Source organism: Neolamprologus multifasciatus, chromosome 2 (genome assembly GCF_963576455.1).
Source record: "Neolamprologus multifasciatus chromosome 2, fNeoMul1.2, whole genome shotgun sequence".
NCBI classification, from domain to species: Eukaryota; Metazoa; Chordata; class Actinopteri; order Cichliformes; family Cichlidae; genus Neolamprologus; species Neolamprologus multifasciatus.
In genome coordinates this window covers 31454247-31469055 of record NC_140440.1, presented here as the reverse complement: position 1 = coordinate 31469055, position 14809 = coordinate 31454247, and the positions used below count along the sequence as shown (strand labels likewise).

The 14809-nt window shown below is 41.6% G+C and overlaps 2 protein-coding genes across 4 annotated transcripts in view; one reads left to right on the top strand and one right to left on the bottom strand.

The window, feature by feature from the left end:
* flrt1b (fibronectin leucine rich transmembrane protein 1b) overlaps positions 1 to 3404 on the bottom strand; it is a 42958-nt gene extending 39554 nt beyond the window's left edge. Inside the window, exon 1 of the mRNA XM_085172436.1 lies at positions 3266 to 3404. The gene's annotated coding sequence lies outside the window, so the exon portion shown is untranslated. The remainder of the gene's footprint in view (positions 1 to 3265) is intronic.
* The window catches only part of macrod1 (mono-ADP ribosylhydrolase 1), a 150372-nt gene that overhangs the window by 67070 nt on the left and 68493 nt on the right, over positions 1 to 14809 (top strand). The gene's annotated exons all lie outside the window — the stretch shown is intronic.

Here is a 14809-nt window from a genome sequence, read left to right as displayed (position 1 = left end):
GTGAAATAATAATTTATCAAGTCAAGTGTACTGTAATTATGGAGTGTAGCAGTCTCTAGTAATAGTCGTACTTATATATTCCTTTTGCTTGTGCTCTAAATGAAGCAGTGGGTCGTGATGCCGCATAATTATTGCTTAGCTATTTAAGTCTGGTACTATAATAATGCTAACATTTCACATTTTATGCAGTTTTATTTATTTTTCCACATATAGTATAGGCAAAATATTAGGATAAAGGAAAGTGTACAATATTGTAAGTCCACGTGTGGATAGACGCATCGTGTATGTTTGAAACATCCACATTTAGCAATCCAGTTCTATATATTCTTCCCCCTGTCTTAATACAACAGTGTGATGTTGACTGATTTATCATTCTCATTCTGTTTTATATTGTCATATAAAGGAGCTTGAACCTGACTTGAGAACCTGAAGTACAATACAGGTCAGTTCAGTTCATCCTGCTATGTTTACAAAGATTACCCTTGGTTTTATTGATCTACATCAGGGTGTTTCTTATTGTGTTTTTTTCCCCCTCCCATTTTTGTTGAAAATGTTCTTAAATAGAGGGAACTTATTAAAATCAGGTTACTATTTTTTCTGTTTGTTTTATGGCATTTGTAATAAGAAAAATTGAGTTATTCCTGCAGGAACTATTACGTTGTCTGTGGTAAATCACTGTAATTTATGGTGGATTTATCCCTCGTGGTATCTGTTTAACACCCCTGTTCAGGCAATTATTGTCTTAAGTAAAAGTAGGTTAAAGGATTAGCTGCATGTTCCCCTTCAAATATTAAAAAACCAAAAAAAATTGTAGCCACAAACGGTAAACAAAATGGCCCAGATTATACCAAAACAAATGATACACAATTATTTCAACTCACTGATATGTAGATTTAGCATGATTGATGAAATTGCTCACAATTGCTGTCTGCACAATAAAAATTGCATTAGCAGCTGCTTAATACTTAAAATCGGAATATTATCTATATTTACCGGTGCAATTTCTGCACAAATAATTGTTGGTTTGTTGTGCAATATTGTGGTCATTCTGCACTGGCTTAGCCAATCAACACTTAAATGCTCATCTCTGATTGTTTAGACCACAAAAAGCAAAACAAACCACTCTTCTTTTCAGGCTTCCCTCAGTCTCATTGTACAGACTTTGCATTGCCTCCTGCGTGACACATTTGCATGTTGGTTATATTCAGAATGGGTTCCCTGTATGTTCATGCTAATAACAGTGATGGCAAGCTCAGTCATTTTCTGAGAGCACTACTAAAGATGATATCAGCCTGTCAAGTCAGACAAAGCCTTGAGCCAGTATTATCTACTGTGCAATAATTTTAATCTAAAGGGGACCATAATTTATAAAAAATAACATTGTGCTGTATTACATAAGATTTGACACTAGTGAATGACACGAGAAACACGTGAGCAAAGTGTTTGCTGAGGTTATATATAAGAAGTTGGGAAGCTTTTCATAGACCTCTAGTATCGCCCCCTGCTGGCCATTAGAAAAATAAATAATATTTAAGGCATCACTTTTCAGTAAGAGGCTACATCTCTTCAGTAGAGATTAAAATATAAAATATTGAATTTAGTAATTAAGCATTTATGGTATAAAATAGTGTAAAATGATAACAAATGGCTTTGTGCAAACTGGAAAAGCCCAAATTTATGATGTCTCGCCAGAAGCAAGAAAACTGGATCAACAGATGTTCTCTTAATTAATTCAAAAATCATTTTAGAATGATAAAATATAAATATTTAGCCAAGTATGCAATGCACTCTCTATGGTAAAGGCAAAAAAGAGCTTTCTCTACATCATTTATCTTCGCCTGTTGTTAATGTTGCCTCGCTGATTGCAGGCATTTGAATTTCTACTATAAAGTTGTTGAGGAAGTACGCGGGCTGTCGCCAGCCGTTATAGTAACTGTAGTCGGAGGAGGATTTACGACAAAAAAATGTAAAGTACCCTTAAATACTTCTACCTTTCAGCTGGCCATTTCCCCAATGCATTACTGCTCATTTGCATAAAGTTGAACTCTGGTCAACTTCCCACGTTTCTAAGTAGTCTGAGAAACCTGCTCTTGTCACGCTTCATCTTATCATTAATTTAAAGTTACCAGCTGCTTCATGTCATATCGCCACTGCAAGTGTGAACTCTGGTAAGAATGCACAAGCAATTAGCAGTGTTGGGATCCTCACTTATAAATCTATGTTAACACTACATCAGTGCGTACAAATGCACATTTTGGAGTAAAGTGTTTGTTACACACAGGTGGGAACAAGACTTTGTGAAGCTTAAAAACATATTTTGAGTAAGTAAGATTTGCCAAGAGGCCAAGGAAAGCCTATAAAGCAGCGTAAACACAGGTGCAAGAAAAGGAAACACAATAACACCATTTCTTTTAACCCAGTTTGCTTGCATTACTTGTTTAACTCAGTTTAGGTTATAGTCCACCTGTACTGATGCTCAGGGTGGAGCAGGACAAGTAAAAAAAAATAGATTATTAACGATTACTTAATACAACAGTTGGAGTGTTTGTCATTAAAGGCAAATCCTTTTATGTTATTCATTACAAGATCAGATTGTTTTATGTTAAATTTGTCTTCCTCGGTTTAAAAGGTGATGGTAAAGAATCAAATCTGCATTTATCCTGCAACGTAGCTCAGGCTTTGTCCTCTTCTGACACAGGGACAGCAGCAAACCGATTGACATTCTCAAGTGGTCCAAATAAATGATGGCTAGAAATTAAATGACTGAAAGCGCTATAATGGTGTTTAGGACAAGTGGGTAGGAGAGAGAGAGGCAAGCGGGAGAGGGAGGAATACACAAACAGGTTGCACTGGGGCCTGGGGAATAGGAGGGAGAAGCCAGGGAGAGCAGGGAGAAAGGAGGAAAAAAACCTAAAATCAGATGGAAGGCCATTTAAAGGAAAGACACACACTGGCAAAGCTGGTTTAACACAGAGCTACAAAGTAAATGTTACCCTGTTTTCATCATTATCATCATTACCTCCGACTTCTAACACAGTCCCACAGAGAGAGAGAAACATTCACACACACCCATAAACGCGCAGGTGATTAAACACAGTGAGCCAAACACAAAATGAGAGCCCATTGCCTCTCCTTAGTCTCACTCTTACAGCCAAATTCTTTCACCACCACCTCCTCTCTCTGGCCAGGTTTTAAGGCATTTAGCTCCCGTCCTTCACTGATGCATCAATCAGGCCTCTTTCTCCCCCTTTCTCTGATTACTTACCTCCCAAGAAAGAAGAAGAACTACACTCCATCTTGTTGTTTTATGTTCCCGGCAAATTTAGCCCTGTGTCTCCCTTCTCCACCCTCAGGTCTCTTTCACTTTGTCTCTGTCTCTCTCACTCACTCACCTCCATCATCCCCTCCCTCCCTCCCTCGCGCTCTCTCCCCCCTCCTCCCCGAGCCTTTCCTCTGTCCCCTGACACCTCGCACTCCCCTCCTCCACCCCATCCTCCACTCCCTCCCTGTCAACCCTCCCTCCTCCCGTCTCTTTCCTTCTGTATGTAGTTGTATAACTTATCACCCTGATCCCTTTCGCGCGCGATAATTGGTGTGTCTCTGCAGCAGATGCCAGCGCGCGTTATTTGGCGGCTAAGCATTAGCTCTTCCAATTAGTCATCTAATACCAGTAAGAAAAAGAAACTCTTGGCCTCCGCGCTTTCAGCGCTACAGGAGCAGAGAATTGTGTGTGTTTGTGTTTGCTCATGCAACAACTGTGGCCAGCTCGTGCACACACAGTTACACTGTAGCCACACACGACCGGGCAGAGGGTACATGTAGGTTTTAACAGATGGCGAAACACTTTCCCTCGAGTATCGACATTACTCTCTCTCTTTCGCCCTTACTCCTTCTAATTAACTAGGTTTCAGTAACAAACCTTTGGGCTTTGCCATCACCATGGTTACCCAAACACTGACTGTCTAGATTTGTATGTGTGCGTATCTGTGACTGCTTGAAAGGGTGGTGTATGCACATGCACGTCTTGGTGTTCAAACCCCTTTTCCTCCTGCACCCTTCTGCGTATGTGTGCCTGTGTGCTTCCACGTATGTGAGCGTGTGTGTGTGTCCATGTCTCTGCAACTGCGTGATTGTGCATGCACATGGGTATTTTGGTTGCTTTGATGCCTTTGTTCCCCCCACAAGGGAAAACAAAGGCATCAGACCAGAGGCTGGTTCAGACTCAAGCACCTATGTATCTACACAGAAAATAACAGGATTATATGGGATAACTGAAAATGTGTCAAAGATTTATACATTTATACATTTTTCATGTAAGACGATCTTAATCATTATATAATTCAATGAATAAAGATTACAAGTTGAGATTTTTTTTTTTTAAATGGTGAGATGAAATGAAAATCCTTTTTGCATTTGTGACAGGAAGGTACAAGGTGAATTTGAATTTGAACTTGGCTCCCCTTCTTTGAAAGGCAAAAATAAAATGGAAATAGGATGTTGGAGTGCATATTTTACATCTTCAGCTACCTGGGCAGTCGGTACAGTGTAGCTCTCCATGCATTGCCCACGTGTCATATATTACCTACAAAATAGCAATTCTGTGATACTCGGTGTAGATAATTAATCACCATCCTTGTATACTTGAAGAATAAGATAGCACTTTCCCTCCACTGTGGTGTCACAGTGTGCGTATATGTATTATTATTATTATTAGTCAGTTGGAATAATGTGTCTGATTAATGTGTCTGATCTAACTTGCTCTCTAATTTGCTTTGCCCTGCTGTCCACCACGTCCCCCCTGTGAAGTTCTTATGCTTCACTATAACTTAGTTAACTTCCATTGATGTTAATCTTGTTTTATTTTGAAAGGCACCACCTTAAGGAATTGGTAGTGGGATCCATTTTTAGCATGGTGTCTGTGTTTTTAATAAAAGTGTTCATATTGCCTGAGTACTGAAAACGTATCTCAAAATGAAGTGATATGTAATATCATGTCATCTTTTCCTGCGCGCTGTTCCAAATATTTTGCCAAGAACGTTAACAGATACAGGTAGGTCCACAGGTTTTTGGCCAAATAATAAAAATAAAAAGATTAATTTTTACCCCAGTTACTTTCGAACCTCTGAAAATTGAGATATATGACAATGCCAGTGAGTGCAACACTTTTGTCACACTCCTTGCACTTCAGTCAGAAACTCATTGTGTGATTTAAAAACGCACAGTGGTGGATTACAGAGAGAAAACTCAGGAAAAATATGCCACTGTCCACAAACTTATGGACCTAACTGAGCAGAGTGTCCTGATCCACAGATGAACTCCCGACTGCAGCTGGTAGTCCTCGTTCTGCTCTGAAGCCTCCGTGAGCTTGAGCACTATAACCACTTTTCCACCTGCCACAGGTTCTCATTAGAGTGTCCCTGCAGCTTGCAATGGATCTCTGAGGCAGAACATGGGCTACTGTCACCAGCTGCAGTTGAAGACTGTTGATGGAGCTGAATGATATTGAAAACCTCCATGTCAGTGATCTGACTAACGAGTCAGCCAGTCAGGAAAACACAAGGCAGGGAAGGCTGGGGCTAGCTAGGGGATTCTCCAATAGTAGACTGATTGTGGATGGAACCTTTTTCTTGGAGTCTTGATGCATTCAAGTTGATTCTGTTCATCTGGACGCTGGTTTGAGCGCGGAGAAAAGGGAAAGACCATCTCTGAATCGAGGAGGGGGCCTAAGGTTACATCTTTCGCCATCTTACAATGCTGTGATTGCAGCTATTCCCCAACTCTCTGTGAATGGTACTCATGGCCATTGATCAGTGGGTTTTGGTCAGTGGTTGTTGATCAATGGTCATGCGAATTTGCATAATTAAGATTAAGGAACTGACCTCCCAGCCCATTGTTCCTTCAGTGGGCTGGTTTCAGTCATTATGTAAATGTACTGTTTATAAGATTGGGGAAACCTGCAGTCAGCTGAGACTGAAGAAGTCACTTGGATGAGTGACGAAACGTTTCTCCCACAAAAAGCTACGTCCAAATGAACAGAATCAACTTTTGGAGACTTTTTCTTGGAGGTATTTAAATATGCTAAAATGAGTTGCCAGTTACACTCTGACTAGTCTGCCCCACTAAAGTCTCTATGTTGGGAAATTCTGCTTTGCAGCCGATACTGAAGCACAGAAGTATGCTATAACTTTGAAGGAAGGGTAAGAAATCAGCCCCATATAAGTATTTTTCAGGTGGTGCAGTGAAGTAAAGGCTAATAAATTAAAAAAAACAAAACAAAACACTGCTATACCTCCAATGTGTTTCAAATGAATTAGGTCATACAGAGTGTCGTCTGTTCATGTCTGAAGGCAGCAGTGTTTATACCGGTCATCAGCTTCCTCTGGGCTGCATCAGCCTGCCCCCACGATCTCTCTCCAAGAACTCTTTGTCTGCTTTTGTGTGTCTTTGTCATCTTCACACACGAACAGTGACGGCATCAGGAAGGGGGAAGGAAAAAAAAGAAAAGAAAAGACTTGCTTGAAAGAAAAATACACATCCAGCCTACTCTTTTCCCTGTACGGACATAACTTGCTGCTATCTGAAATGGTAGTGACTGCCATCTTATTAGTACTTTTTTTTTTTTTTTTTTAAATTCTCAAACAGACATTATCATGTGGGAGTAAGACATTTCTGTCAGCTCTAATAGAGCAGCCGACACAAATCTCAGCAATCTAAAACATCAGGTTTTAGTGTCATTCCCTCAGAAAGAAAGAGGACTTAGTGCACACAAATAACAGCCGTAGGGTTCCAGAGGGTAATGGAGTAATTAAACACGTTGTCATCGTTGCATTGTTTCTCTCGACTGCCGGAATTTCATTATCACTCTCTGTGTTTACTGTGTCTTATTGTGATTAATGGAAATGTTTGGACATTACCTGACACTGATGTAGCCGAGGCATGTTGCAGGAGAGGAAGTGAATAATTTGCTTCCAAAAATCGTTAAGTTACAACTGGTCCCATTTGACATGCCTAAACACTCTAAATCTGTTTTTACAGCTGCTAATGCAGTCATTAGCGATGAAGTAGCAATGGGATTTACACTTCCTTGATGACACTGGGTGTGTTTTGGATTCTATAGATTGACACATGGTGACACCTACCAGTTCAAACTTGTTTTTACTCGGTGGCTCAGCTGTTTAGCTTTCTGTCCTCCCAGAAAGCTAAACAGCTAAAGTTCTCTGGAGCTAAAGAGGTAAAGGATAAAAACAGAAAAACAATTTTAAAAAAATGCTTGCTATTGGCCAGATTAGTCCAGAATTATGTTGAATACAAAAATCTGTGATGGAAGAGTTAAAAAAATTGTGGTCAACATGTCAGACCGGATACTTGTTTAAAACTCAGTTTCACAGTAATATGTATTCCACACTCATTGTGCAGTGCATGATTATTATTTGCTGTTAAACTATAGCTGTCATCGTATCCACACTTGATGCAGACAAAGTAATATCTATAGTTAGGTGTAATAGGGTTTGGTTCCCGTAACTGTCAGTGTCAGTTTCCTAGCAACCAATTTACCCATTACTAAAGTCAGACGAAAGACGATTTTTAAAGTCTGTAAAATCATCACGCTTTCATATCCTCAATTTATCAAATTACAATGAGTGAAACAAATCTCTCATAATGATGCTCATCTTGCCTTTTATTTGATAGCTGCAGATAGCCAACAGGAAATGTGGGAAAGACAGCAGGAAATGTCATGCAGTAAAAGGTACACCTGGCTGGGAGTTGACCTGGAACATTGTGCTGTTTTGCATTGCACTTTAAAGTTTTTGTTGACCCGCAGTGTTGTCGTCTCTTTGCTTTTGGCTACAGCTGGCAGATCTACAATGCAGCTGTCCTTTGGTGAAGATAGTACAGCATTTAGCCGCTATACAGTTAGTCTGTGAAGGTTCTCAGTCATCCAGGTCATCGTAGTCAAAGGAGCTTGCAAAGAAAAGCGTCTGGACTTCTTTAAGTTACTTGAAGACGTTTCACCTCTCATCCGAGAGGCTTCTTCAGTTCTAAGGTCAAATGGTGGAGAGTCCCAGATATAACCCTAGTGGGAGTGTCCCCCCACAGAGGGACAAAAGGACCCCCTGATGATCCTCTAATCGCCTGAGCCAAGGTGTGGAACTGGGTGTGGGTCCCAATCAGCCAGAGTTTCGGGTGATTTCATTGTGAAACCTGGCCCCACCTTATCATGCGAATTCCTGAGGTCAGATGGCCCAGGGTGTGAGTGGGCCTTAAGGCGTCTGGGAAGGGATCTCAAAACTGGATTATAGATGGCAGAGAGTTGGTGTCGTAAACCACCGCCTCTGTTCAAAGATGGTCGCTCACAGTGGACATAGATGGCTTCTTTCACTCCTCTTTCAAACCATCTGTCCTCTCTGTCCAAAATGTGAACATTGGCATCCTCGAAAGAGTGTCCTTTATCCTTAAGATGCAGATGGACAGCTGAATCTTGTCCTGTGGAGGTCGCTCTTCTGTGTTGTGCCATGCGCTTGTGAAGTGGCTGTTTGGTCTCTCCAATGTAGAGGTCTGGGCATTCCTCGCAGCACTGTACGGCATACACCACATTGTTAAGTCTGTGTTTTGGCGTTTTGTCTTTCGGGTGAACCAGTTTTTGTCTGAGTGTGTTGCTGGGTCTGAAGTACACCGGGATGTCATGCTTGGAGAAAACCCTCCTGAGTTTCTCTGATACACCGGCTACATAGGGGATGACAATGTTGTTGCGCCCGTCCTTCTTATCCTCCCTCGCTGGTGTCTGATCTTCTTTTCTGTGCCTCTTTGCTGACTTTAAAAACGCCCATTTAGGATAGCCGCACGTTTTGAGTGCTTCCTTTACATGTGTGTGTTCCTTCTTTTTCCCTTCAGGCTTAGAGGGAACATGTTCTGCCCGGTGGTGTAGGGTCCTAATTACTCCAAGTTTGTGTTCCAGAGGGTGATGGGAGTCAAACAGGAGGTACTGGTCCGTGTGTGTGGGCTTCCGGTAAACTTCGATGTTGAGGTTGCCATTCTCTTCAATGTGCACAGCGCAGTCCAGGAAAGGCAAACAGTCATCCTTCATGTCTTCCCTGGTGAACTTGATGTTTTTATCCACAGCGTTGATGTGCGCAGTGAAGGATTCCACTTCTTGTGTCTTGATTTTGACCCAGGTGTCGTCTACATATCTGTACCAGTGGCTGGGTCCTCTTCCTTTGAAAGAGCCAAGAGCCTTCCTTTCCACTTCCTCCATGTAAAGGTTGGCTACAATAGGTGACACGGGGGAGCCCATAGCACAGCCATGTTTTTGTCTGTAATAGCCTTCGTTGTATTTGAAATATGTAGTGGTGAGGCAGAGGTCTAACAGTGTGCAAATCTGATCGGGTGTGAAGTTGGTCCTGTCCTCCAAGGAGCTGTCTTCTTGTAGTCGTTTTCTGACAGTCTCCACTGCCTCCGTGGTGGGTATGCAAGTGAAGAGAGAGACTACATCAAAGGACACTATGGTTTCATCTGGATCCAGGGTAAGTTTCTGGACCTTGTCAGTGAAGTCGGTGGAGTTCTTGATGTGGTGTGGGGTGTTCCCCACGAGAGGAGCAAGGATGGTAGCAAGGTGTTTTGCAATGTTATAAGTGGCTGAGTTTATGCTACTGACTATGGGTCTGAGTGGGACAGCTTCCTTGTGGATTTTTGGAAGTCCGTAAATGCAGGGTATGGCATCCCCTGGGTAAAGGCGGTGATAAGTAAGGCGGTCAATGATTTTGTCCTTTTCCAAGTCTTGAAGGCAAGCTATAACTTTCTTTTTGTAGCTGCTTGTGGGGTCTCGCTTTAAGGCTTCGTAGGTATTGTTGTCACTGAGGAGAGTAGTGATCTTTGTATGGTAATCTGTACGGTTTACGACACCAACTCTCTGCCATCTATAATCCAGTTTTGAGATCCCTTCCCAGACGCCTTAAGGCCCACTCACACCCTGGGCCATCTGACCTCAGGAATTCGCATGATAAGGTGGGGCCAGGTTTCACAATGAAATCACCCGAAACTCTGGCTGATTGGGACCCACACCCAGTTCCACACCTTGGCTCAGGCGATTAGAGGATCATCAGGGGGTCCTTTTGTCCCTCTGTGGGGGGACACTCCCACTAGGGTTATATCTGGGACTCTCCACCATTTGACCTTAGAACTGAAGAAGCCTCTCGGATGAGAGGTGAAACGTCTTCAAGTAACTTAAAGAAGTCCAGACGCTTTTCTTTGCAAGCTCCTTTGGCTATACAGTTAGGTAATTAACCATGGATTGGTTAGAGATTAAAACAAAGGTAATGTCAGTAAATATTGGTCTTGGATTCAAACAGTGTTGGGGAGTAACGGAATACATGTACCGCCGTTACGTATTTAAAATACAAAATATGAGTAACTGTATTCCGTTACAGTTACCGTTTTAAAAGGTGGTATTTAGAATACAGTTACTTTGTTGAAATAAATGGATTACACGGCGGTACTTCCCTGTTTCATATTGTGGCGGGTCAGGACTGTTTGGGTTTTGTTTGACAGCTACGTTCTGTTGTTCCAGGTGGCAGTGTTACGGTTGCCATGGTTACAGGGTGACGCTCTCTCTCTGCGTGTTTCCTGGGTGAGAGAGGCCTTTTTGTTGTTGTTGTGCTAAGCTAATTGGCAGAATGCTACTGGTATAGCTCTAAAGAATGTAGCATCATAGGCAGTGTAGTCCGTGCTGCAGGGAGAATGGACTGCCATACACGTTATGTGTCTGTGAGCGAGGGAGGGAGAAAAAGGAAAAGTACGAGCTGTCATCGAGCAAAAACAGGAGCTGGAAGCATGTAAATATAATAATAACCACTGCAGCCAAGAAGAGTGCCTGAGGAGCCCAGTTGTAAGTAAGCTATTAAGACTCGACTGTACACCGTGTTCGTGTTTTCCTCCAAAAACAATAAGTTCTGTTGGAGCAGCCTTTCAACGCCTCTCTCTGTCTCTCGCTAGCAAGGTTGACCCAGACAACAAAGTAAAGCTTGTTTTCGCCTATGAGACCGACATGAACCAGAGGTATTAGCCAGAGGTCCCTTTACTACGGTTCGGAGCCGCGGACCTTCAGTAACAGTAATAAATCACAGCAATAGTACATTCATGTAGTTGTAAACAGCATGATAATATATTAAGTATTCAGAATACGTTACCCTCATTGAGTAACGTAACGGAATACATTACAGAATACATTTTGGGGCATGTATTCTGTATTCTGTAATGGAATACATTTTAAAAGTAACCTTCCCAACACTGGATTCAAAAGGGTAGAAACAGACAAATTATAGGTGATTACTTTGCTCGGTAACTGCTCTGTGGCTTGCTAATAAGTTCACCAAATCAGCCTAAAACAAGTGCTGTAACAAGTTTCCACTGTGGGTAAACAAAATCAGTTATTCCAGCAAATCCTGATGTCACAGTCGGGCTCACCAGTTCACTTCAGCACCAGTAAAACACTGATGACTGTAGTTTTGGTCCAGCTCTCCCTGTCAGAGCTGCAATCTGTCTCCTTCAGGCAGATTTGTTTTTCTTTAGAAAGGAAGCTTTTCACTACTCAGGAGTCCTGGCTTCATATGGCCTGGGGCGTGTTAGTCAACACAGACGAGTACTAACAAGACCTAGTGTGTGATATAAGCCTTATGTACAGCCTGCAGCTAATCAGCACATGATGAACGGGTGACTTAATGGAGACAATTTATCTGTCGGAGGTTTTCCATCTGAACGAGCTTTATTCAGGTTCATCATTCGATCTATCAGCTCTTAGACAAGCTGTGCACCTGAGACAGTTTCACACTGTCACATTAAACTCCTTTTTTTTCCTAAGAAGGCTTGATAGAGAGTCGAGATAGTCACTTTGGGAGATCTTAGTGAGACATATACAGGGAAGTGTGCTGTGTTTAAAGGGTGAAATTAAGTGGTATTTACAATTAATGAGGCAATGGGGGATGGTGAAAATGGCTAAGACTAGAGAATCCTCGAGAAGGAAAGACATCTGTGGGATTTAGCTTCTCTTCCTCGCTCTCTTAAAAACCAGCTTGCTTCATGTACAGTCTCAGTGCGTACCCAGTTGGCACAATGCCTCCTGGCAAGGATTAGCTAAAATGAGAGCTGTCCCCTGTGTGTTCGTACGTAACTTTGAAACTGTCCCTCGCAGAACGATTATGTGCTTATCAGATTATCCTAACATGTTCACAGCAACCAAAATAGGATGCATGAGCATAGGGGGAAAAAAGAACTTGATTTGTATGAGTTTATGGTACGGTTTCCTGGAAGCGCTGCAGATGTCCTCAGGCTAACACTGCTGAGTCCACACGTTCATGGATATGCGGGTGAGAAAAACACTTGGGTATCACATATGTCAAAAGCAGCCACAGCCAGCATTGTCACCCTGCCAGCAATTTACACTTACAAGCATGTGCGGTGACTTGATTCGAGTAGGGAATGATTTGGAGCATACTGGCCACTCATAGATACTAGTATTTATTCAGCATTTACCTTGCTGCAAAAAGAGCTCATTATATTCTTACTTTGTTTAAGTTACAGTCACCTCCTTGTTATCCAGGTTGGAAGTCGCTGTATGGTCTCCTTTTTCATAAGTGAAACACAAACTGAACCACATTACCTGTTTATTTGTTGTCACAGGGTAGCTTATTATTCTTTGGACTGTAGCCTCAGCGTGAGTTTATTTATTAGCTTCGCGGGCCGTGAAGTTACTCATTCATATTGTGCTGTGCTTCTCAGCCCTCGCTGACGGGACTCCGAGCCTGCTGGTTCTCATTCTATCCGTCTAATCAGGGACCGAGTTACACCTGCGATGCCACGTGGATGCAATTAACTGACTGGCTGGGAAATAGTAGCAGCACTGCAAGCCCTGAAAACACAAACTGAGAGCCACTCGTGTGAAGAATTGCTGACACCAATAAACCTTTTTTCCCCCCAGAAGGACAAATATCAAAACACCTTTCCCCACCCCCCCTTATTTTGCTATCTTCACCTAAATGAAGATTCATTTAAATATAGAACTAGGAATTAAAATTAGAATTACTGTTGAACAAGTAGCTGAATGAATTAATGAAGCTTGATACTCACTGTGATGACTGTGAGGTTGTTCAGATCACCAATCGTGAGGTGAAGCATCAACCGATCAAAGACTCTTGTTTGCACACAGAAGCCTGTTTATAATGTCAGCAAAGCACTTGTGCAACACGTTAGCAATGTAGCTAGTCATGCTTGTGTTATTTTGTAACTTTTTTGGTTGTAGTATCAACTTGGTGTTGGACTTATGCACAAACTGTAACTCATTTGCAGTTTTTGAAGTTTCCAGTGTTACTTTAAAGGGTATTTCTTCATTTCTTAATAGCATTGTCATTATTGTACTAATGAAAATGTCTTACTGTCACTTTGAATGAAGATGTGCTGTACACTTCAATGCACTAAATATCTGGTTCTTCCATTTCCAAACTTGTAGAATGAAAACTGAACCAGTGGTCCACAAGCAGGAAATGGAGACAGTTTGCCTTTAAAGTAACAGTTGCACCTCTTGAAACAAACAGCATTTAGGCAGGATTATTGAAGAAAAAGCTCTCCTGCATCAATATACATTCATCACCCTCTTTGTTAGATACAAGTTGCTAGAACTGGCTTGAACCTTGTTTTTCCTTCAGACCTGCCTTTATTCGTCATTAGAGCAGGGCGATATGACCAAAAATATTTATCACGATATACATTTGAAAATTTGCAATAACGATATAACTGACGATATAACTGATGATATAATTGACACTAGACAAAATACTTTACAACTCCACAACTTTATTAGTGCAAAAGAACCCATCAATGTATTTTCACTTAAACAAGCAGCTGTTTTATTAAAGTAATATAAAAATTTAACAGTGCAAATGCAAAATCCTTGCTGACAGTTTAACCAAAAGGCATTTCCAGTGGAAACTGGCCGACATATCCTCAGCATAACCATGTATAATATCCACAAAACTTAAAAAGAGGTTATACACACACAATACGGTAATATTATGTTGAAGCACAGTACGTATCACTCCGCGAGGCTCCTGCCTACCATAGCCGTAATGCTCCGACAATCCATCAAGTGGTTGCGGGTTCCTAGCTTAGCAAAGTTGTACTAAAACATTTGACAGATTTTCGAGCACCGTGTACATAAAATCGATTTGAGGTCAGTAAACACAACCAGAGTTCATACATAAGGCACACGGGATTATAAGGGGCACTGTCAATTTTCAGAAAAATCAAGTGTGCTGTATTTTCCAAAAAACACAGTAATAACGACGGCCTGCTAGCATGCTCTACCAAAAATAGTGCTTTGTTGTGTATCTGACGGAGGAAAGCTAAACCAGTTCCACACCACTGAAGTTGCAGCATTTTTACAAAGCAATTCTGGTTCATCCGTTTCATTCAACGATCCGCTTTTGCCCTTCTCATTCTCCGTCGCCACCATGCTTTTTCCGCCATGTTCTATCGCGATATTTCATTTTCTTATCATTGCCCAACATTATACCGGTATTACCGTGAACGGTATGATATGGCCCAGCCCTATTCGTCATGACATAGATCCAAAAAGATGCACAGCATTACACACTTGCTTCAGATTTGTTAGCTGCACATTCATGATACAAATCTCCCATTGTACCACAAATGAAAGCTCTATTGAATTGAGATCTGGTGATATGAGATTTGTGACATAGTGTGTTATCTTCTGGAAGTAGCCATCAGATGATGTGTGGTAAAGGAATGAACATGGTAAAAA